The following is a 25,335-nucleotide window of genomic DNA, read 5'->3' as shown; positions in this document are numbered from 1 at the left end:
ACAAATCAGCTTTGAGTATGGAAGTTCTTCATCATTTCTTTCTCAATTTCTTTTTTTTATTTTTATGATATGGACATTAACAAAGCTCAGCATTGCTGGTGCAGCTGTTGTGAATTCTTTCTCATTTTTCTAGAATTCTTTACTTTTCCTAAATACATGCCAAAATTCAAGTTAAAATGTTATGATTGTATGCAAATTAAAATTATATATTAAAAACATTGGGGTTTTAATTTCTCACAAAGTGTATTTTTATCTGCATTTTAAGAATGAAGTATATGCAAAGGTATTAGTCAACTATTGCATAACACTGTTATATAGACTTGCTTTTTCTTTTCAATCTTTATTTAAAAATACCATGTTAATAGCAATATTTTAATATTTGCCAAATACTAAATAATTTGGCTTTTCTTAATCATGAAAGTGGTCTATCTTAATTGTAACACTACAATTTCATCTTAACAGTATGATTAAACTTTAAGAAAATATGTAATTAAAATCTTCCCAGATGGAATTAGATTTATAATATAATACTCAGCAAATAGAACCTTCCTCTCTGAGTTGCAGACAACTTTATTAGCAGTGTGAATAAGTGTCTTTTAGTCTTTTATAGATTTTGTTCTCTTTTGCATTTTTTAAAAGACGTAAATAAAAGGCTACAAAGACTACAAAGCCTTTTAAGCCCAAGTAATTTTGTACAAATGTATAAGATCCTTCAGAGCAAGAGTGGAATTCTATCCTATGAAGGACTGTAACAAAAGTCTGTGCAAGGACTTATTTCCCAAATAGCGCAAAGTGAGACTGAAGAGTCTTGTTTAACTGAATGGACAGTGTCAGCTTTCTGCACAGAGCAGGATTGTGCCCCACAATTACAGCAAGCTGAAGCATGACATTTTCTTTCATTTCAGGTGAAAGTTTGAATCGGCAGGTATTTATTCAGCTATGGCTGCTTCTTGCAGTCAATCTCACTGAAGCTAAGTGGAGCCTGCTTTTGTCTGTCAAGAGATTCTGTATGCCAATGTATGTATATGAGAAGGATGAGGTAGCTAGATGGACTGAGTGATGGTATCAACAGAAGCCTTCTCTATAGCTACCAAAGTTCCATTGGCTGAAGTAGAAAATACAGATACTTTTTCAGCTATTGAAACTGTTCGACATTATTAACTTGATCTTTAATATATTACTAAACTTGGTCACACATCAAAGGGAAGCAGGAAAATACACAGAGGAAGCCCTGTATTCAGTTATAGCAGGAGAAAGAGTGTCTGTGAATAAAAGTGTTATTGGTAAGATAACCTTTCTGCTGTAAAGGTGACATGTAAAATATGCAGAAGCTACTCCAGTTCAGAGTAAGTCAAGCTGTTAAAGCAAGCAGCTTGCCATCTCTACTTTTCATTTTGGCTAATTAGATACTTAACTAAAATCCACTACATTTTACACATTTTTCTTTCTGTTATCTTTGGTTTGTTGTTGCTTTAAAGAAGATGCTTAGTGAATTATAAATTGTATGTACCCTTCCACAAAGTATGTCTATTGTGAATAGATAATATTTTTGTTTCATCTGGAACTAAGCTTCATAAGACAGAATAACTCATTTCAGATTCAGGAAATCAACAGCTGTTTTTTTTTCTGTATTTTGCAGTCTACATATGTACATCATTGGTTTTATTATGTACATATTTATATTTTTTTAATGATATGTACAAAATACGTATGAAACCTGATGCCAGTTTGTGGGCTGGATTCTCACAGAATCACAGGCTCTTCACCCTGTCAAAATCTGCATTTTTCAGATTTCAGTGAAGAGATTTGTGTTTGTATCATAAGAAAGCAGAGTCCTAAAAGTTCTCATTTGTTGCCCAAAGAGGGACATGGATCTGAAGAACAAGATGATTCCCATTAAAATGCTTAATGACCATCTTTCCTCTTGAAGAAAAGAAACTTGCAAGCTCTGTGGACTAAAACTCTTAGAGATCAGCCTTTCTAGAGGGTTTCAGTGTATCTCTACCTGCAGACAATAAGGACTTGATTGTGGTGTTATGGAATAAATGTGAAGTTTTCCATTGATTTAAAAGCAGATCATATCAAAAAAGGACATCCTTATGAAAGAGACCAAATGAAAATTACTAAACAGTTTGAATGTTTAAAAAAACTGTATGAAACTCTAAGAAAAGCTTCAAATTTAGTATTTGACAAAAAATTGGTTCAAATCTGGTTGGTTTTGTTTGTTTGATTGCTTTATGGAAGACCACTGCAATTAAGTGACTACAATGAGAAATGCTTATGAAGCTGGCAGGTACAATTAGAAGCCAGTTGGGAATTTTCTCCAAATATTCCTTTTAAAGAGATATAATTTCTATAGGAATTATTTTTGTATAAGAAATTAGATAATTGCAGTAAATTTAAAGTTTTAATTGATGTTTCTAATTCCCAATTTTAATTTAAAAATTTAAAACATATTTTATTTTGCATTTGTTAATTATTTTTTTTCTTTTTCTGGGCTTCCCTATCAAAATTCATCCCCCATGATACAAAGTTGAGTTTGGCCTATAGGTACATCCTATTGCATCACCATGGGAGTTAATTCTAAATCTGTATTGGAATGTGAAATATTTCTAGTTGTTTATTTCAAAACTTTTGTTATGAAACTGTAAACCCCTCAGATTTTCACCTAATCTGAAACTAAAACAAACACTGAAATACAGGGTCTTTCACCAGGACAGATTTCCTGAAAATGTGCTTTTATAGCACATAGCATTTTGACTGTGGTTACTAATAACTATTTTAACTAGGGACGCATTGCTAGTGAGGGAAGTACACAGCAAATACTCATTATCCTTTTAATTTCAGACTTACTATAATTCTGATAAAATATCAACACAGTGCTTTTACAAGGTAATTATTCTGTCAGTTTGTTAGTTTACTGTTTGCTTATTTCACAAAACAAAGCTGTATCTGGGATTACTGAGATGACCGAAGGCAACAGGCCTGTTCTCTTAAAGGTTAGTAATAAGGAACACGAATAATTTAATCCGTAACTCTCTTTGTTACTCTGTTCCTGCCTACAGTGGTTGCCTGCACAGCTGCTCTAGGGGTCATAGAAACTGTAGTATTTCACTGTACATACCAAAATGGTTCCCTGAGACTCTGAGTACAGTCGCACTTATTAAAGTAACTGTATTTTAACTATTAAAATCCTCATTTAAGATGAGAAAAGGTAAGCTTTCAGAGTTAAAAAATGGTATTGCCATTTTACTTCCTTGTGATTTTTAAATCTAGTGAAAATAAATATTTAACATTTTATGCAAGAATGTAGTCATCTGTATTCAGTGATTTGGCAGGAGCACAGTAAAGAGTGGAGATATCACCCATTCCACCATCCTGTCTCTTCCCAAAGTGCGGCTTCAGTAGACTGTTCATACCAAATCACATAAGCATCTTTGTTACACTTCTGAAATCTACTGCATCTTTGCTGATATTGCTTAAAGGTGTGCTAATCACTGTCATTGCTGTAATACCAGACACCTGTGAGCTTGCAGTTGGGCAAAGACAACCAATTTTTTTTTATGTAGGACACTGAACAAGCAGCAGATGGTAATAAGCTTCACTCAACACCGAGCTGGGCAGGATTCACACCACCAAACTAGATGTGTAACACTCTAAATCCCTTGGCTAATCCCATGAGCCAGTCATTCTCCGTAATTGTGTCTTTCCATAAGAAGATGTACTTTATATGTTCCAGTCTCAGCTGAGTGAATAAACATGATTTAATGTACTGTCTTTAGGTTTTTACTAATCTATTTATTAGTTCCCCTTTCAAGGGAAATTATAATGATGTGTTTTCACTTAAAGCAATTAGAATGTATTTTTAACAGGGGAAATGACTTAGATTATAATTACAGAGCATTATGCTGTATTTTTAATGATTTTGGTCTTCAGAAGAATGAACAGTGAGAACCATTTTGCATAAAGTTATTATCTTGCTCTCACAACATAATTTTGACTTCCTTCTTAGCCTGCTGGGTCACCACAGCTGTCAGATCAGGGGCCTGTGTCTTAGATTAAAATAAAAAAAAGAAGATGATGAGTAAATATTTACAATTACATCTGTAGTACCTGAAATATCTCCTCTTCATTACAGTATTCAAGTTTTCATATAGTTTTGAGCCAAAACCAAAGCTAAATGTGGGAAGATTTTACTGCTGTTTTTTATATTTTTAGTTCCCAGTGTTGCAGGTCTAAAATAGAAAATTAAAGCTAGTGCTATAGCAACAACAAATCTATGAAACAGTAAAGACAAGCATGCCTTATCTTATGTATTCAATAGACAGGGAAGATAACATAGAAGGTAGAGCAAATGCAATTTTACTCATTAGAGTTAAGGCAAAAAAAGGCCAGGACATGTTATGTGACACATCTGCTTTGTAAAGAGCTGGTTTATAGTCTCATGAAAAATGTGGACAATCACAAAATAGTAGATAAGGAGCCTGGCAGATAGGTGTTCAGCCTTGTGTACCCGCTGGTTTGCATACAAGCACTGAGGTAAGTGGGGAAGTGGCAGCAGCTGTGGACTCTATATTAGTATGACAGGAAAATCTCATCCCATTTTTTTTCTCAGCTGCTATGTAGGTAGACTCTTTTCTAACAATGCTATTTTGCTGAGTAGTTTTTGCAATATTTTTCTCAAAGTATGTTAAGAAAACTAGATACCCTTTCCAAATCCTGAGTCTTTTAGCTGGTGTAGGAATTACTAAAATCATGGATGGGCAACAAAAGAGAAGTCTCATGTTAGTGAGGTTGTCTGAGTCAATCCTCCTTACTGAGACCTGACTGAGAGGGAGATGAACAATTATTCTCCCCTAATTCTCCTAAGTTTACTCGGCATCAGCAGTCCTTACTAGGCCCTCTCTTGTGAAAGGTATTTTTATAAAAGCAAGCAAGTAAAAAGCATAAGTGGTACTGCATTGTGTAAGTAAGGCGGAACAGGAAAAGTTTACAGTTTGTGACTGTAAAGCCAAATTGTTGGAAACGTGAGTCCTCTGACAGTATTACCTTCTTGCTATTATCTCTTAGGTAAATAATTGTACTTTTTAGATGTTTTACTGCAATGTGTACATGAATAAAGGGTGCTTTGGTGTGTTTGGCAGTCTGGTAGGAGGGAGATTCTGAACTCCAGGAATTTAAAGCACGAAAGTGGAGATAGCTGCTCGTAGCTTTGCTTGACAGGGCGGGTGGGAAATGCGCTAGTATGAGTGGAGATGAGCTGGTGAAGTATGGACCTCAAATATGTGCCTGAAGTATGGGACTGAGTGCAATAAGAACAAAAGTAATGGGGCTGAATGAGTTTGTGGTGCTGAGCTGAAACTGGAGGAATGGGAGGAGGAAGGGCTCAGCAGGTAAGGGAATAGGAAGGGTGCAGTAAACAAATACATTCATACCACAGCTCAGATCTCTTCCAGACATGTTCCCGATGTATTAAGAATAAAGTTTAAGTTAACTTATGTGGTTTTTTGTTGAGGTTCCCTCACTATCAGAAAAAATACGGGTCACAAATCATAACCTTCCCGCATCACAAAACATTTTCAGCCATCATAGCAGTTCTCTTTTTCTGCATGCAGGCAGCCATTTCTTTTCTGAGGTACCAGGCACTGTGAATCAAAGGATCAAACCAGAATTTTGTGTGATGCATAACACTGGAAGATGATCCCTGTTGTTCTTTACCCGTCTCCTGATGGACAGAAATATCTTAATTTAATTATAGACCCATCTTTTAATCCAACGCTTTCCTGTAGTCACAGAAGTGTATGAGATCCTCTGGATGTGGGATGAATGGCTGTTTAAGACTAACTGACTGGATGCCACTGGAAGCATTTGGTTTTGTAAGTCTGTCAAGATTTCACTTTTTTGTTGTGAATCCCTGAAGGGGATTTGGGAAAAAAACTCATGCTGGCTCTTGGGTAGGCATGTGGATGGGCTGGAATAGTACAGATATGAGCTGTGAAGAAGGAAAGTATGGAGGTTTGATTCAGAGCAGTTCTGTAAAAGACAGAGGAGAGTCTATGGAAGACAGAGCATGTCTTCAGTGTGTTAATTTTTTCTCCTCTTGCTTTTTACTTTCTATTGCAAGACTGCTATTGTGTAGGCAACTTGTCAATGCATAGTATATTTGAAATGCTCTGATAGGAGTGCAGTGATTAATTGGTTTGGTTGTACTGAAGACAACAATTTCTAGTCAAATGATATTTTTTTATTAGCTTCAAGATTTGTTCTGAGAAATATACTTCATGGGGCATTCTTGGAAAAACATGTGATTTTTAAGTTTCATCAGAGTTTGGATCTCTTGCTAAAAAGGTGGTATTAAGTGGTTGTCTCATTTTTTTTAATTTTAGTTATATTTTCAACAATTATGATCTTGTTATTGATGTGATAGCTTTCTTTCAGAGCTTTTTTGTTAACTAATAATGAAACCTATGCTGTTGTGAATATCAATTTGCTATTAGTGTTGTTTAGTAAATAATGGATGTCAGCAGTAGGCAAAGAATTTTTAAATCAGCTTCAAGTTTAAAACCTAGTGTGTGTTGTATTCTCCTGTTCTCTAAGGGCTATATTGAGTGCTACTGTAGTAAAGCATGTGAAGAGGTCATCCCTTATTTAGATAATGTATACTGTGATAGAAATGATATAATCAAGCATCTATTTTGAAGTAGTAATCCAATCACTGTTTGAGGCTTACTGGAAATAATTAAAGAACTTCTATGTTAAGACTGATTAAAAACAACAACAAAAACAACAAACAAAAAAACCCAAACCCAAACACTTGTCTGTTTTATAAAAGTATTTGTGTCAGTATTCTAGCTGAAGGTATTGTCCTGGTTTAACCCCAGCTAGCAGCTAAGTACCACACAGCTGCTTGCTCACTTCCCACCTCCCCAGAGGGATGGTGAGGAGAATCGAGAAAAAGGTAAAACTCATGAGTTAAGAACAATTTAATAATTGAAATAAAACATTATAATAATAACAACGACAATCATAATGAAAAGGAGAGAGAAAGAGAGAAGAATAAGACCCAAAAGGGAAAGCAAACAAACCAAAAAAAAGTGATGCACAATACAATTTCTCACCACTCTCTGGCAGATGCCCAACCAGTCTCCAAGCAGTGATCAGCCTCTCCCAGCCAGCTCCCCCCAGTTTATATACTCAGCATGATGTCCTATGGTAAGGAATATCCCTCTGGCTAGTTCGGGTCATCTGCCCTTGCTGTGTCTCCACCCAGTTTCCCATGCCCCTCCAGACCTCTGGTTGGCAGGGCCTGAGAAACTGAAAAGTCCTTGACTTTGTATAAACATTACTTAGCAACAACTAAAAACATCAGTGTTATCAACATTGTTCTCACCTAACCCCCAAACACAGCACTGTACCAGCTACTAAGAAGAAAATTAACTCTATCCCAGCCAAAACCAGGACAGGTGTAGAGTTTGGTCTGCTTTAAGAGAGTAGTTGAAACTAGCACTGTATTTGAATGCTTGAAAAACATTCCATTCTCTCAGCCTTGCTTTTCTTTCAGCTTTCAGTGACAGTAGAGCCATGATGATGCTTGGGAAATTGGTGTGTTGCTATGGAGATGGCTGTGATGCCACCAGTTCAGCATTTATGCTTCATTGCTATATCCAATGCAAAGAGATAAATGAGGGAGAAATCTCTAGGATACTGTACCTATACAAGGAAAAAATAAAAATACACCAAAATTTTATGTTAATGATAAGTTAATTGAGGTATTTTTAATACCTCAGGAAACTCAGAATTTTTTTTTTTTTTTTCCTATAGCAGCTCAGTTAAGCACTTGTCTGAATTTTGACAGGTTCAGATTTTGTGGATGATTCGAATTCATTGGAGACAAAACTATTTCAACCCAGGAATTAGAGCACTCAACAGGGATGTCAAACTACAGCAGAGCTTACATAAATACCCTGTTGTCTTACTATCATGGTTTTGGCTAGGATAGAGTTAATTTCCTTCCTGGAGGCTTGTATAGGACTGTGTTTTGGGTTTAGTATGACAATAATGTTGATAACACACTGGTGTTTCAGTTGTTGCTAAGCAGGGTTTACTCCAAGTTAAGGACTTTTCAGTTTCTCACCGCACCCCACCAGTGAGTAGGCTTAAAGGCGCAAGAAGCTGGGAGAAGACACTACCAGGACAACTGACCCAAACTGGCTGAAGGGGTATTCCATACCATAGAATGTCATGCATACCATACCATATGACGTCATGCTCAGTACATAAACTAGGATGAAAGCTGGCCAGGGGCTGCTGCTTGGGAACTGGGTGGGCATTGGTCAGTGGGTGGTGAGCAATTGCATTGTGCATCACGTTTTATATATCCTAATTCTATTATTATCATCACCATCATCATCATTGGTTTTGTTGTTATTGTTGTTACTGTTATTATATTCTCATCTATTTCTGTCCTATTAAACTGTCTTTATATCAACCCATGACTTTTGCTTTTTTTCTCGCCAGTTCTCTCCCCCATTCCGCTGTGTAGGGTGGGACTGAGCAAGCAGCTGCATGGTGTTTTAGCTGCCTGCCAGGTTAAACTGTGACACCTACCTTTTTGGTTCCCATGAACAGGATGATTGCTCTCTAGTAAGCTGTAAGCACAAGGTGTCTTCACTAAATTCAAGAAATCAGGAAAGTCATGGAGGAAGGAACTACCAGCAATCATGTAATTTGAAGTTTCAGTCTGTGCGTGCATGCTGGCGAAGAGGTTCTGTCAGACATTTATTTCACGTGGTCTGGAAGGATGAAGTAAAGAAATTGCTGAGGGGAGGGCAGTATTGTAAAACAGTACCAGGGGGAAGGGAAATGGTGATTTCTGAGACTTACACTCTGCTTGTTTTGCTGCAATGCAGGAAATTCTGTCCTGTGGGTCTGAACAGGATCGTTCATGTATGAGATGAATGGTTTTTAGGGGTTGTCCGCTATAGCCACAAGAGCTACTTCTAATGCAAAATGTGTGTCTGAGTCATAACTCTCCTCTGAATTTTCCTGAATTATAATGATGATCTATTGGTCATTCCTGGGGTAGCTCATTTTATTGTGGACAACCATCCTGGCATTCAGCCATGAGGTCAGAAGCAATTGCTTGTCTCCAAGTACAGTGGGGAGCTGAACATCTTACAAGGTCACAAGTGTACTTCCTTGGACCTCTCTTTCTCTTCCATGTTTTAGTCATTGCTGCTTGACTAGATGCAAAGTTTCAGGTCCAGAGGTGAAGTTCTTGCTCATGAACAAGACAACTGAAGTGCCAGCTCTCAGATGACTGAGCTGCCATTTCCACTAGCAAAAGTCTCCTGTTCTCAGACTCAGACCATCTGGGAGTCTTCTCTGGAGATTAAACATTAATTATTTCATTCTATCTGAAAAATGATTCTTCATTGAGGCAAGATAAAAATGTAGTTCTTATTTCTTTTTAATTCTCAGGAGTCAAATTAGTTTGTCCAGTTTGTATTTAGTTGTGAAAAGTTGCTTCCTTGGGATGTGGAGAGTACTTACATGTGACCAAGAAAACAGAAGTAAGGTAACATGAAAATAAGGATAGCCAATCTCTCTATTTATATATTTACCACTGTCATATTTTCTTAAAGGAATCTACTCTCAGGAAACGAAAATGGGAAATATTTTTCTAAATTTTTTATCACTTCTGGTGCATCTTGACAACCTGTCAATCGCTTGAAGCAACTTGCTGTGCTTGCCTTCAGCAGTACTTATAGTTATTTAGATGAAAAATGAAAGAATCAAAATCTACTTATTCATCCTGGGTGTCTTCACACAAAACTGTTTGCCTTATTCATTCAGCTACCATTAATTGCAGGTGACATACAGGAAATTAGTTTTCTGGAATGCTTAGAAGCAGATTCTTTTCTGTTCCAGCAATAATTTACATCTGTGGAGTCACACCAGTCTCAGATACTTGAAGACTACTGGATTGGTAATGAAAATGTTAGAAATACAGTGGAGGAACATTTTAAGATCAATGAAATGTCAACTTCTAGTTTGCAAGGTGTTAAGTAACTTTCTGAAATCGACAGAACGCTGTTTTGAGCCTCTGGCCTCTGTAGCCTAGGTTGTGATGTAACCTTCATGCTGGATGTTGTTGTCAGAACCACTACTACAATAATGGCAGGGCTGTAAATACTGTACTTTGCTCAGTGCTCCTCTTAAGAGATGAGATGGGAAAGGGGAGAAAATTTTCATTACAGAAACCCCCCTTAATTTAAAACCCCATATGTTTGCCATGTACTATTTCTTCTCTAAAATTTATTAAAAAGTCATATTTAATGTGTGCAGAATACAGGTTATCCTAGACAAAGAGTAAAAGTACATGTTTGAACTTTCCAAGAGATGTCTTGATACAAGTATCTTGATGATGTGATCAAAACTTCAAAAACTTGTGAACATTGAGCACATTGTATAGTGGAAAGTAGGAACACACATTTCTGTAGTAGTGGATAAAACCCTCATTCCAGATAAGGAGTTATTTCTTTCCTTTTATACTTCCAAAAGAATGGAAACTACCATTTCAGTGCTTGGAATCTAATTTCTATTCAGCTTTTGTTCAGAGCCTGATACTTGCATGCATGTTTGAACTGTGCTATGTTTAGACTGAAGAGATGAGGTCAGAGAATTATGCAACTTGGAGGCATAAAGCATGATGGATTTAAAAAAAAGGAATTATACATATCCTTACTCTAGACAAAGCAACACTAAACTTTTCTTTAGAAATTACTAAACCTTAATCCACAGACACTGAAATCATATTTTACAGCTATATAGTATGCCACAAGAATTGTTAAAAGACCCTTACCTTAGTGCATTGACTTTTTTGTTTTTATTAAAGTTAACAGCACCCAGGCTTTTTAGGAAGTCTTCTATTTGGAAGAAAGTTGAATTTCAGATCTTTTTGCAATCTTAAAAGGAGAAAGAGCTGCCATCCTAAGCTACTACTTCCAAAAAGTGACAAAAGTTTTGTTTCTGAGAATCTTTTGAGTAACAGGTGAATGGGGGAGGGGGAAGGGAAAGTGAAGACTGAGGTTGGCTTGGGAAAAACACACTGTAGTAACACTTTCTACAGTTTCAGAAGTAGACCTTGATAGAAGAGTACTTTGATACCTTTAAACCATTTGCCTTTGCTTGAGAGCCCTGCTTCCAGGGTCTACAAGTGGCAAAACCTCTTGTAGGCTTTGTGCACCTATTTTGCTCTGCCTCATCAAAATCCAGTTTTAAAAGAGAATAAAAGGCAAAACTGGGAGGAATGAAAAGACTCTATCTTTAGAGAAAGAGTTCTCCATGTTGTTTTTCCTCAGAAATTCTTGCAGAGAAAAATACAACTAAACTTGCAAAAAAATTAAGCATTTAAGGTTGCATTTAGTCATTAATTCACATATTCATAGGATTGTGGAAGTAAACTAATCCAACACCCCTGAGTGGGATTGTTGACTACCAGTATGTGACTTTAAAATAATTTCACCCATCAGATCAAACTTCTTCTGTTCACATTTTACAGTCATCCTCTGCAGCAGTAATGAAAGGGGTACTAAACCAGATTTCTTAATGTAAGATCTCTCTTATAAGGCACACACCATCTCTATGACAATTCTAAGATCAGAAAGAGCACTACCCTGAAAATGAAGAACTTCAGTCAGCAAAGCTTGGAAGTCCGTGTGTTTTTTAATAACATATACTTTGCTTAAATCCTCTGTGCTAATGAATTTTTCACTTGGGGTGCCTATAAATTAGTTTAATTTTGGTGTCTTCTGTGCCTTCATTTTGAGGGTATGCATTCTCCCCAGTAAAGCTTCTGAGTAGAGATATACACAAACACACACACAGACAACAAACACCCACTTACGTAAGTGACTTGCATCTCTGGGGAAGTGGTGTAGTGTTGTTAAAAGGAACGGTGACAAGCAGAATGACATAACAGATACGACCTTAAAGGAATTAAGTACGTGTTGTGTTCTGTTACTGAATTAGTTTATGGTCACTGAGGGATTCTTTTTTTTTTTTTTTTTTTTTTGGTAATGTTTGCATTGCTTTTCCTGAGGGGGGGGGGGGGGGGGGGGGGGAACCAAACAAAAAAATAAACAGAAACCCAGCCAAAACCGAAAAACATCAAAGGCTTATTATTTTCTTTAACTACTTTTTGTTCTTTTCTGGTTATAGGCAGGGGGGAAAGGGGAAAGAAGTTTTCAATTCTCTTTTAAAATAATCCCATTTTAAATAAGCACTAAGACTGGAAGACTAAGCCTGATACATGGTCTAATCCAAAGTTTGTGCTGGACAAGAAGGAATGGTTATCCAAAGGAAATGAAAATATTTTAGTTAGTCCTAGGCAAAATTCTTTGGGTGTAAGGGTTTTATATTGCTTCGATTGTAACTAGAGGTTGTTTGAAGACTTTGAGAACTAAAGATTAAGATAAAAAATTGTGGCTTTCTCATAATTTCTGGATGCGGAAGAGCACAGAAAGACAAGTTGAATATATGTGGACTAATTTGTGCAAATTCTGTCAGGACAATTGTAATGATTCTTGCAAGGAATATATTAGATAAAAAAAGAGTAATACTGCTGTGCTTCTAGAAAGACTTTGTCCAAAAGATCAGCTCCAGTATTGATCTGTGTAGGTATATCTTGTAGAAGTATTATTTTCCTAATATTTTACTATTTTTTGATTGTGGATTTTTGTTAGCAATAATCAAGAACGAAAATTCTGAAAAGAAACAGGGAAAATATTCACTGTTCAAAGTAGTTTAGACCACCCATCTCAATGACAGTATTTTGAATTCAAACTTGCTCTCTTCTCTTCTTGTTTCTGCCTGTGGTCAGTGGGAATATTGCTCTCATTCCCTTTAGAGATGCAGGTAACTAAAAAGCAAGCTCTTCATCTGCAAAAGATGACTGGAAAAGTTTACTATAAATAAGACATGGAAACTGTGTGGTGAACAACTGTGTTATTAATTTCTACAAGGACCAAATTTAGAAAAAATGAAAACCCTATAAACCTCCTGTCTTCAATGCCAATACCATTCATAATTACATTGTAATGATGCTACTGCAGACTTCAGAACTAAGGACATCCCATCAAAAAGATCTGAAAAATATTTTAAAACACTTCATCCCAAAGTAAGTGTTGTGGAATTAAGTTTGCTTAAGATTATGAAACTTCAGCTATGTATGTAGGATGGAAATAAACAGACTCTATGGCATTGCACAATATGTCTCTTGGAACATATCCTACAAGACAATTACTAATGCTAATATTCTTCAATTACTGTGCTGCTAATAATAGAAGAACGGAGACTGTTATTAGTAGAAAGGGATTCCTGTCATATGCAACAGTAGAAATAGCAGCAATAACGGAAGTAACAATAGAGGAGTGAAGAATTCTGTGAAAAAGTAAAAAAAAAAATCACTGTAAATATGGATAATGTTCCATTATGAGTCAGCTCCATTTATGTAATATTTTATTTGAAGTCTTAGAGCTTAAATCCATCATAAACCAAGACGGAACCTATTTAAGGTGATCATTGAAAGATATTTAAAGTCCAGCAGGGCAGACTTAAGAAAACCTGAGGGAAAAAAAAACACACTAGGAAGCAGGGACTTCTTAATTTGAAAGATAGAGGAGCTAAAGGAGAAATCACATGCTATGTGCCATCTGAAAAGAACAGAGCTGGATCCTTCTAAAGAGAAATAGAACAAAAGGTTCTGCCATCAAAAGGTAGGATGGTATAGCATCCTTAATTGCTGTGTCGCAGTGGCTGTCTTGCTATGACCTGATGCTGTGAGTTCACTTGTGAATGCTGCATTGAACTACCCTGTCCACACCTGAATGGCTCTTCGTGATGACAGATTCTTTATATTATATGTTAAAAATACAAAAGCCAATAGGGTAATGTACTAAAACAAGTGATTTGGAGTCAAAGGCAAAAATCCATTCATGCAGATGTTCGCTGCCAGAATTAAAATTTCTGCTGGGACAAGACTCATAAATTAAATCACAATAAAAGCTAGCTCTCCAAAGCGCAATAGTTGTGTACTAGTCACTGAGCACCTATGAAAAAAGAATTATGAATGTGAAATGTCCAACTTTTTTTTTTCTCTGCTACTCCTCAGGAAGGAAATAATTTCTATTCTGGTGAGCCAGTACCATGAGGACAACAAAAAGACCTGTCAGACTTAAACTGTCTCATTGGTTATAAATAGTGTGAGGAATAGAGAAGATCAAAAAGTGGCAGGTACCTATTCTACCTGTTTCTGCAACTGAAGGAAGCAGGGCACGATGACTTGCACATTTCTTTTCATTCATCTATGCCCAACACTTACCAAATTCTATTTTGTTTTATATGCAAGTGGGGTCATTTTAAGTGCAGGCTTTAAAAGAAAAAGGGCATACGTGTAGAAATTGTTGCTCTGCTGTACTGAACTTAGATGTGTCTGTATACTGGCAAGAGTTTAATGGCCTCATAGAAAGAGTTGCTTGGATTAATTTCTGAGATACTGGAAATATAACTGTGAATTTGGAATCCTATTTATGATATAAATACATCAATACATCTATCAGTGATAATATATACTATTATCAGTGATAAAATATACTAACATGAGGAGACTGAAGTTTACCTACTGCTGTCAGTATGTATTGTTTGATATGTACAGGTGATGTAAATATAAAAAACAACCCTTAAATGCTGAATCATTTGGTGAGTATGCCTGGGATTATGAGTGTTCATTTATGTAATTCTACAGTGAAAACTGTTTTCCTTCCTTGTGTCTCCTCCCCACCCCACCCCCAAATCAGAAAATTTAATTCTATGATATTGAAAATTATTTGGGAATTTCCCCTATGACTTCATGACAAAACAAGAAGACACACTTTCTGTGCACTCTTGATATATAAGACAGTACCTCTGGTGAGCTAGTCAACTGGCACCATATACACAAATTCTTGTCTTGAAGAAGCTGAGAATTGGTCATAATACTTTGCTTATTTCACTATTCTAATACAAAAAAGTATAATATAGTTGTTAGTCCATTCTCTGACAGTTTCTGAATCTGGCAGAGTTTTTTTAGTTCATGATTCATAGTATGTTCTTATTCAGTAGCTATTAATAAAGGTAATTATTTTATTAAACCTACTGGGTATTTTCCATAAAATCTGCATATTTTAGTTTTTAATTGTAGTTTTCTACTGACTTTTTGCATGGAAGGGATGCTTAGCAAGAAAGCTGACTTGCAGTGGTTTTATGAGTATACTCGTTGCTATCACTATATAATAAATCTATATCTGTAACAAGTGTCCTACTTTTTAAAGTCTTACAATTAAACTCTCACTCAGACATCACAACTAGATTGTGAGGATTAACCAGTTAATACTGCAAAGCCAAATCTTGCTTCTGGTAGAATTAGTACCAATGAGCACACAACACTTTTACTTCCTCCCTCTCTCTCTCTCCCTCCCACCCTCCCCTCCTTTTTAATGTTAGACTATGTATTATAACTTCAGCTCTTGTAGCTGAGACCATCTCAGCAGTCTGGGGAAATAAGCAACACAATTTTATGCACTTTTAATATTGCAAGTGAGAAAAGGGACTTGTGTTAGCTAATATTGAACCAATATGTTAGATGTTTGTACTCTGTATAGGGTATCAGAGGTTATCTGATTTGACCAGAAATGCTACCTTTTTTTTTCTTTTCCTCTTCTTCTCTAGCCAATCCTGCTCTTAAGTGGTTCTCAGAACACAGAAAATCAAGATGTATTCTATTTATATGCAGCTAGTGAGAATATAAAAAATAAATAGCATCATTTGGGCAGAGTAATCATTTTCTAATGCCCATGGGAAATGGTTGTGAAAGGACAGTCTTATCTCCTACTAGCTCTGGAAAGTTGGTAATAATCAGTGGAAGTGACAGAGGAGGAGCTGGTTTGAGTTTGTTTTTTCTTCCTCTGAGACAATGTTATTAACTTGGTGGGATGATCATCTTTCCCTTAACAAAGAAATTTGTATTTGATCTGTGATGTCTTGAGTATTACTAATTTGGGTCTGAGCCAAAGCATACTAAAGCACTGGCATGACTTCTGCGGATTTACCTGGAGTGAAACACTAAAACACTTCAGGGCAGACTTTTTTGAGACATATCACAGGTACAGAGGAGGGAATTCAGAGTGGTCTTTCGGACTTATGAAGTCTGGGTTTGGAAACCATCTGCTTTTCCTCTGCATTATTTCCCTGGGGTTGTAACAACAGCATTTATAATCCCCTGTAGTGGCACATTTCCCCACAGAACATCCTGGCTAGGAATGTAACACACCAGCTGTATTTGAGTTCTTAGGGAAGCTCTTTCATGCTAGTTTTCTTTGAGTAAAAGCTGTCTTTGTCAAAAATTTGCTGTTGCAACAAAAGCTGAACAGAACTGGTGTTGGTAGTTACAAGAGCTAAGGGCTATAGCTTTTTCTTCCAAATCCTCTTAGCTGTGTGTAAAAGTGTTTGTTTTCTCATCCTTTTCTTGGTTTGGATTATGTGTTTATTCAGTGCAATATTGATGCAGACATCCTGAAAATGTCTGCTTAAAGATGTTACCAGTCTGCTATTACAATACATCAATAGCAAACTGGTAACGTCTTTGAGCAGACTTTTTCAGGAAATACTGTAAAATAACTAGCACAAGAGTGGCAGAAAGCAAATGAAGTATTTGAAGTATGTATCTGTCTGTATACATGTTCCTCTTAAAGTCTTAAGACCCAGAGCAAATTGCGATTGGGTTTTTTGGGTGTTTGGTTTGATTTTTGTTTTGGTTTTTTACTTTAAAAAATCCAGGTAGCTCTGTGTATGAATACTGCAGAAAATTTCATCACAGTGCTCAATTTTAGTATCCATTTTATTCCTGCTGCAGAGGATTCTTGCTAACTGAGCTTTTAACTATTTCCACTTAACACAAGCTGTTAATTCATCTTCCTCCTCTTCAATTAGGCTAAAGCTAAGATGTAATGAAGGTGTTTAGCATCTGCTAAAACTATGATTCTTTGGCAGGAGGAGATTTAACCTATAGGTTACAGTAATGCAGATAATCAAATGTCAGAAATTCAGCACTGGTATTAGACATCCTCTTGATCATTACTATTTCTGAGGTCCTGATTGAATCCTACTGCAGCCTTCATTTTGCAGAACACCTTCTTTTCTATATAAGATTAATTTCTCCATAAAATCTAGCAGACATAAAGAAGATTCTAAGCAGAATATGCAACTGCATAAAAAAAGATACTTTTGATTTGTAGGAAACCAACATAATTGATTCATCCAACCTGATACTTCAGAGGTTTAGAGAATTATATGTCATGGATAAATGCCATTTTTAGAATCTGTACTCTATTCTGTAGTACAGTGTTTCAGAGTATGTTTGAAGGGCTTTTCTTCTACATTGGTATTTATATATTGTTTAGTCTCACTGCATTTAAACATGTTGCATACACTTTGTGCATGTGTGTGTGCCTGGGACTGTGACCAGGCATTTAATAGTAGCACCTATAGACTACAGTTAGCTTTCATCCATATATATCAGTATGGCTGGATTTGCAAGATTTTCTGGATATATGCTGAAATGACAAAATACATCCAAGAATAAAGGAATAACTTTCCTATTCTACTTTGAGAATCAACGGCTGTTAGAAATTATACACCTACATAAATATGCAGTGGCACTTATATTCAGCTCACATTTTTGTTCTTTGTGGAAAGTGCTTTAGACTTAGTGCTGTGCTCAGCTATATTAAATCTCATGCAAAGCACACTGTTTCCACTTTTATGAGTCAAAACAACAGCGTCTTGAGGACTGTGATACCTCAGCCAAGACTATGTGATAAGGTAGAGAAAAGTAAGGATAGATGTGGTAGAATACTAGCTAATGTAAACCTGAGGGATAATTTTGGATTCTGAAGCTGAATTTGAGCTTTTAACCCTCTAAACTGAAGCTGTAAAAATGATTTGAGTTTTTGTCCCTCGGTAGTATAGAACAGATGTTTGTGGTTACTCTTTTGTTCAGCAGCTCTTCTTCATTTTAAGGTATTCTGTTGCATGGTTTTGATTTTGTAACACTTATTTTCACAAATCCTCACCTTCGTAACATAAAATATTAAGGAACCCATCTTTAAGATATCATCTTTCAATGTGTGTTATTTCAGATTGTGTATAAAAGTCTGAATTTTGTTTTGTAAAGATGTAAATAAGAATCTCTCTCAATAACTCTAACTTGCCTGTTTCTCAGCATTAAGTTCCCTTGTAGGTATGCTAAATGAATTTAACTTTTTCAAGAACAAAGTGATGACTGTCTACTAAATATGTATAAAAGACTGCATTTCAGCTTAATAAGCTCATCTATGGAAGAGTTAAAAATTAAGAAAGTTTACTGCGGTGGTATTTCCATTATTTCAATATGTAGTTGTTTAATTAAAACTAATGAAAGGAGTAACGACTTTTTTTCCTGTAAATATGGTTTTCCATTGCAGAATATCAATCGATTGTTTGTAGTTTTTCATATTCAAGTGGGCTATATTTATTTGTAACTAATCAAAGTAAAATATAAAAAGTAAGTAAAAAATTGGTATTTCCATCAAAAAAAATATCAGATGAGTTAGGTAAGCTAGTTACTCCGGTTCAGTTTGAGAAGTTACTCAAATTTATTATTAAAGCATAACAAAACCATAAGTTTCTCTGTTGGTATTTTTTTCTGATTACATTTAGAAAAGTACCTTTGGGAATAAATACAGATTTGGGTACAAATTCTAGCTACATAATTGTTCATAAGTAAGTAGGTGCTACACATTCAGCTTAAGCTCAGTGAAATGTTTCAGATTTCTTGGGCACAATTCCTTTGGAAATATTGCAAGTTCTGGGGTTTTCCTGCTTGATACCTGCTAAAACTGTTGCAACCAAATTTTTATTGTGGTTTGTTTTGAGGTTTTTCTTCTCATCTACTGAGGCCAGACCTCACGCAAGCAGTATTAATTTTCCTCCAAAAGAATTACTGAAGGTAGTCTTGCCAAAACTGAGTCAGAAATGCAGAGAGGCAAAAAATGGCTACTGGAACTGATTTTTTTTTAAATAGCCATAAGATCAATTCAGATATAAGTGATAAATTCCGCTGATCTGCAGGCTGCTATGAAAACTGAGTGCATTATTCGTGTAGACCGTCCCTCTGTCCTTGAGTTGCCCTGCTGGCAGTTCAAAGCAAAGTAACAGTGGTGGGTGCTTAAGGACTGATAAAATTGTATAACAATTTTCATAGGAATAGAAGATGCAAATCTTTTCAGATATGTATCCCTTGCTCTTTTTTTAAACACAGGAAAAAAATAAATAAAGACTTCAGATTCCTTAGCTAAAGTGTTTATGCACACTATAGTTTAGTTAGTTTAGGAATAGTTGGAAAATTACTATGGTGTGCTTTGATTTCACAGAAGTCTCTAATAATAAAATAAATCTTTTTATGGATTACATGTATAGCCTGTGACTGTAACACCATAAATTATAGTATATTATAAACATCTATATGAATCTATAATGGTATGTTACAGCAGCAGAAATATGACGTCTATGTGTACTGTAACTGGGTGAATTGTCCTTAATCATCTCTCTCTAACCATCCTAATTCTCCCTGACTGCAATCAAGCCCACAAGGATTGATCTAATCTGAGATGAAAGAGTTTGTAGCAGATGTTTCTATATTTCTTCTATTCCTAACTTTAAATGTCAGCAAATTTGCAATCTGGAAAATAATAATAGTAAAAAAATGCTATCAGAAATTCTGGGATTTGAACTGTGACACTAAAATGTTCTCTGGCCTAATTGTCTTCTATAATGTTGCTGAAGGTCATACTACAAGGTTTATAAACATGAGGTTTAACCTTGATTTCTAAGTAGAATGATGAAAGGAAGCTCGAGGGTATGTACAAGGTTATCATCTATGAGGAATGTTTCCCTATTGAATAGCCTTCATAACACACCTTCAGACAGCATTTTTTATTAAAGGCATTACTAGTGATCTTTTTGGGATGTATTTGTGGTTATTTTAATCCTGGCTTTACAGTTTAAACAGATTTGCTTCTATTGTGATTACTTTATGGTAGATACTTTGGTAATATTTGAAGAAAATTGAAATAAACAAGAGCAGGTGGAGTTAGAATCAATAAAAAAAGGGAAAACCTCCCAAGACTTATTATATCTTGTGGTAAAGTCCTGGCCCCACATCCCAGAGCTGCTGACAGGAGCAAGTAACCCCATGCTTCGGAGCAGGGCTGTGGGTTATTTTTGCCTCTCCTCCTGTTCTGGAGGTAGATGTCAGTTGACTGTGGAGGATCTTTTCTCTGCTGCTGGGAGATAAACCAGTTCCCAGTGGTGTGGTAAAGGCACAGGAGGTGGCTTTGATTCCCTGCTACTCTGCACTAATTTGGGAGCTCAGGGCTGTGTGGTAGTGTTCTACCTCTCGCTTCTTCTTGCAGATCCAAATTTGCCACCCAAAATGCACCCACTTGGTGCAGTGGTAGCTGTATTTCAAAAAGGTAGACAGCAAAATCAATGCTGTTCAAGGCAGAGAAAACACTGTTTCTAGGGCACCTTAATTTCAAAGATGCCCAGAAACCTAAGTGTGAGAGGGATGGTGTGCCTTGGTACAACGCTCTGTGCTTTTGTCTTTTTCAAGCAGTATTGGTAATTCAAGTAGGTTGATTGCAAACGTGAGGTGTTCTGTTTTGTTTTGTTTTTCTATTGACTTCATTCAGCATTAGCTTACATCCTCTAACTTGCTCTTTAGCTGAGGTGTGAATGGTTTTGTCTTCCTGTTTTCCTTTTGGGCCTTTTTACAGGTAGCAACTGCTTTTTAATTTCTCTTACATTTTCCTTGAATGTGTGACAAGTGTAGCTCCACTGAAGTGGTAAGTTTTCACCCCTAATGTCTTCTCCCTTTGCCAAAATACGTACAGAAAAATCAAAAAGTGGTGGGTGTCAAAACAATGTGAAATATTACCGTGACTATTTTTTTTTCTGACTATGAATGCTACATTTTTTTAATTTTGAGACAAGATTTTTTTTAGCTAAAACATACTGCATTTCTCTCACATACCCCATAAAAACTAGTATTTATTTTGAATGGTGATAACTAGTAAAGTAAAATTGGAACATACTGATGTATTAGTGTTTTTAATGCATACACTGCAGATGTCTAACAGGAGAGCACTGCACTTGGAAAGTCAGGGAGGAGAAATTAACTAGCCTTTCCTGCAGATAACAAGATGTAAACGTAGGACTGAGTATTATTATGTAGGTTACTTCCTCAGAGAATCATTTCATGGGTTATACTAGTGGAAAGCCCCATGAGTGATGCTTTGGTGCCTGTCCTGGTCAGTGATGATTTCTGTTAGTAACTAGGAGCCGACTCACTGCTGCTTCTCTCTAGAGGCAAATGTTTCTACACCTAGTGGCAGAAAATAAGTTTTCCAATATCCCCAAGAAAGTGATTGCCATCTGTACTGTCTTTTAGATAGGAGTAGGGAGGTTTCAGAGCATCTTAATTGGTTTGCAAAAAAAGCTTATAGTGTTGTAACTTTCTTTTTTGGCATCATTAAAAAATAAAAAAGAAAAAGATGGATGAGTTTTTTTTTTTTATTCTGGGTTGGGTTTTTTTGAGTGTTAGGTGGAATTTCTGGAATAATGTGTAAAAGACTTGTCAATAAAAATCCTTTCTCTATATATTAGTGATGACTGGCAAAGCTTTGTTAGCTACCACTGTGGATAAAAGGAAAAGTTAATTTCTAAAACATCTACTTTAAATGACTAGGAAAAGGCTTTAGAAATCTCTGGAAGATGGAAAATCATACATTAAATTTCCACTGTAAACAAATTATTTTCAGTTATTTTAGGAAAACAATTTTCTTTCTAAAGTTGCTTTCTAAATTTTCTTTCTAAAAAACTAATTTAGCCAATACATTTCCAGTAATATGTGTTTTAATGGATGTATTGTCAACAACCATGTTTATTGTTAACAATAAAACAGGAATGTATGATATGAGCACAAAGAATAACAATCCATTCAGAGGCCAAACTTCTGCATATAGTAATCAAGAATATTAAAAAATAAGAACATGCTAGAAAGGTGGGCTGAGAGGTGAATTAAGCAGAAGAGAAGGTAAGAAAAGATTATGTAGAGATTTTCATCGTGAATTGATCTACTGCAGTGTTTTAAGTAAAATATTAAAAGGGATCTCTAAAGATTAATAGAAAGCGATCAGCACTGGAAGTCAAATTTCTGACTAGAAAGACTTCAGAAATCATTTGAGGGTGATAAAGTTATATTGTTCCAGGTCTGGAATCCTTTTCTCTTGCTACCGAAATGAGGCTACTCAGAGCCCATCCTTAGGAACAGAGGCTACTCTCCCTTGCAAACTTGTACATTGTAATGAAAATTATGTCCCCTGTGATATTGCAAGGGACAGCTGAATTAGTTCTCAGCAGACCACAAGTGTGCTGAGTTACTGCCACCACTTACTGATTCATAGTTGCACAGGTAGTGGGATCTAGAGGAGTATAATTTTTCTGCTTTGCCCATCTTATAAAACTGAGAGAGGAAAGAAGTTGTTTAAAGATGTTCTGCTATGCTGTGGACTTTGCCAGTAATTTCAATAGGATCATTGTCAGGTTTGTAGTAAACAAGTTTCAGTCCTTGTAATTTATACTTTGATAAAAGGAAACTTAAACATAGCATCTACTTAATGCTGTTTTTCTGAATTCTCCAGAAAAAGTAATGCTGTAGGTTTAGACTGTGTTGTTTGCCCTTGATCGAAAAATTTTAAATCATAGTTGCTGAGCAGTGAGTGCTCATGCAAGAACACTGTAAAACTGATTAAATGATCAAATATTTGGCATTTCTTCAACAATGCGTGCGTGAAAAACAGACACTTAAATCTCACAGGAAATTCTAAATATTATGAAGACAATGCTCTGAGTGGTTCTTATTCTCCCTGTTGTTAAAGGGCTAATGCTGATTTCTTTCACAATGGCTACCCCAATTATCTGAGGACATTAGAAGTTTTTCAGAAGTTTTGATTACAGCCAATGGCATCTTAAAGTAGGCCAGGGATAAAAGAGTATCTCACAGTTCATGAATAATTGAGTAGGCTTCTGTATAACAATGAGGTGCCTTACCAAAGGCAAATGTTTGTTTACTGTATGCTCACATCTGCACCTATTTATTCATATTTATAGGTAAATTCATATGCTAATACTTTTTCAAACACTGAGATACAAACTGTCTGTTGGTGTAATAAGGTAAAATGCTGCTGAAATGCAATGGAACTGTATGTGTTTATACCAGCTTTAAAAGTAGGTTAAAAAAAATTAAAATCCAAATGCAGGGATGTACCTTATCTGTACATACCATACCAGGAGCCCTCTTCGAGCCATTCCATTCTTCAGGTCTCTCCTCTCCCTAAAGGTCTGGAAAAAACAGATGTCAATAAAATGACGCAGTAACAATCTAAAGGAAAAACTTAGACTTCCCTGCTCTTGCTATTCAGTGTTCTCCTTTAAAAGCAAGGGCTGTTCATTCCTGCAGTCTATGTGCTGAAGCCATTGAATTCATCCCAGTGCTGAAATTTGAGAAAAAGCCTACTAAGGAGCTTTTATTAAAGATAACTCACATCTAGACCTCTTCGATGGATACTTTGAAGTACCCACTAATAAAAGGGTCAGCACTGCACTCTTGAATTTTGTCAGTTTAGCTGCAGACCCTCGAACTCAATTCCACACTGTCCCAGATTGATATCAGTGAAAAAAGACTGAAGTTGCCTTTTAGAAGATTCTGTTCATTTGCCACTGAAGGAATTGCTTTGGAGTACACATTAGATGACCTTTTATCTGGAAAATGTTCCCATCCTCTCGGGATGAAATCTGACTCCTTGCCTTTGCATATAGTTTTTCATTTATTAGGGGTACTTCTGATGTACTGGTTCTAACTGATGCTTTGCATTATGGTGTGTCATATATACATATATGTACATATATAATGTGTATATGACTGTGCCATATATATTTTAATGAAAAAAGACCAAAAAAACCCCAACCATCCTTCAAAAAACTTCTAGTTGATTAACGCAACACTTCTTTTACTTTATCACCAGCTGTCCAAAATTCAGGTCATCTGTAAAATGTGGATTCTGTGCTGTGCTAAAACCCACCACCACTGATTATGGGGTCAGTATATTGACCTGTAGAGAAGTCTTTGAGGACTGTAAACAATTAAGATCAGATAAGGAAAATAAGGAAATCAATAAGATTTGAAATTAAGGGAATGGCTTTTACCTTGATAATGAACTTCTTAGGAAAATGCTTTCCTCAGAGGAAGAGAGATGAACTGAAAATACACATGGACTAAAGAAAAACCTAGATCCCAGAAGAGCCAGGAGTATTATTAAAAGCAACACTTTTATTAAATGAATAAATACGTCCTGTTTAGACAGTTGGTGCTGTCGCTTTTAGTAAGGTCAAAATATTATGAATATCCTCTACCTCCATGTGGAACTCCATAATGTTGTTAGGAGTTAAATTGGTTAATCAAGACATAACTGGGAGCAGTGCTGCAGCTTTAGTAAAGTAAGTTGCAACACTGCCAAGCTGTTATTTGAAGAAAGTACTATCTAATAAAGAGGGTTTATGATGTCCCACAGTGTAATGCTGGTTTTTTTCAGGAAATATGATATTTTCTTTCCCTCAGGTTAGGTGAAGTAATTTCTGCAATAGGAAGTACGGTTGTACAGTTGCAACTTTACAGCCATAGTAGAAAAAGCCTAAAACTTGTATGTTTGCTAAGAAGTATACAGTCTTCATAACTAAACATATTGACACCTTAGTCCAATTGTAAAGTTTGAAAATAAAGCACTAACTTTGATAACATCCATCTGAGATAATCACAATGGGATAGTGCCAGTATTATTATATCAGAATGTGGTTAATTAAGCTTAATTATTTTAATGCTACTATATTTGCTGCTTACACTTTGTTTAGACAGCATCACATTGAGGGGAAAATTCCTTATGTTAGCTCTCCCTGCTCATATTTCCTTGATTTTTTTAATTATTATTTTTTTTTTAATGGGAGATGTGTGTGATCCAAGTTAAAGAGTACCGTACTTCTTGTGTTGTGTCCTTGAATTTTGTATAATTTCTGAAAAAATAAGTCTCTTCTCCACATACAGCCAATGGAACCATGAACTAGTATTGGGGTTTTTTTTGTTTT

General features: G+C 35.9%; 1 protein-coding gene across 1 annotated transcript in view; it reads left to right on the top strand.

Annotated features, from left to right (window-relative positions):
- Window positions 1-25,335, top strand: part of DOK6 (docking protein 6) — a 253,532-nt gene that overhangs the window by 74,615 nt on the left and 153,582 nt on the right. The window lies entirely within an intron of this gene.

This window comes from Falco naumanni, chromosome 3 (genome assembly GCF_017639655.2).
Source record: "Falco naumanni isolate bFalNau1 chromosome 3, bFalNau1.pat, whole genome shotgun sequence".
Lineage (NCBI taxonomy): Eukaryota > Metazoa > Chordata > Aves > Falconiformes > Falconidae > Falco > Falco naumanni.
The sequence above is the reverse complement of the archived record's forward strand: the minus strand, read 5'-3'. Positions and strand labels throughout refer to the sequence as shown.